The sequence below is a fragment of the Penaeus monodon genome, chromosome 33 (genome assembly GCF_015228065.2).
Source record: "Penaeus monodon isolate SGIC_2016 chromosome 33, NSTDA_Pmon_1, whole genome shotgun sequence".
NCBI lineage: Eukaryota > Metazoa > Arthropoda > Malacostraca > Decapoda > Penaeidae > Penaeus > Penaeus monodon.
Genome location: NC_051418.1, coordinates 24,881,428 through 24,881,875, shown reverse-complemented (window position 1 = coordinate 24,881,875; position 448 = coordinate 24,881,428).

Sequence of the window (448 nt, the reverse complement as noted above, 5' to 3'; positions counted from 1 at the left end):
TCTCCCCGGCGACCCAATATCTGCAATCACACATTTTCAATTTAGAATCCCCCTCTCTCTTTTTACGATCTTCCAATAATCACTTTCCATTAAAGGGGTTTAACTTATCCCAAGTTCCTTTCTGGAGCTAGTTTAAGGTTGTCTTATTTTAAGTTACGTGATCCTTTCTCTCCAGACTCATAGAAAGCCAGTTTCTAAAATTATTTTGTGGACATTTTGAAGGGAAAAAAATAAAGAAGATTAGGGTACTTTTTTGTTTTTGTTTACTTTGGCATTTTCTCTTTCCATCCCCCCCCCCTTTTCATTTTTACTCTCGACTTTATTTGTCTTATTTCCGTATAAATCATTGTTATCTATTTTTTTTCAGTAACCCAGGAATAAATTTTGTTCAACTATATAACATATTTCCTCTGTGTCTATCAGTCTGCTTAACTCTTTACATCTCATC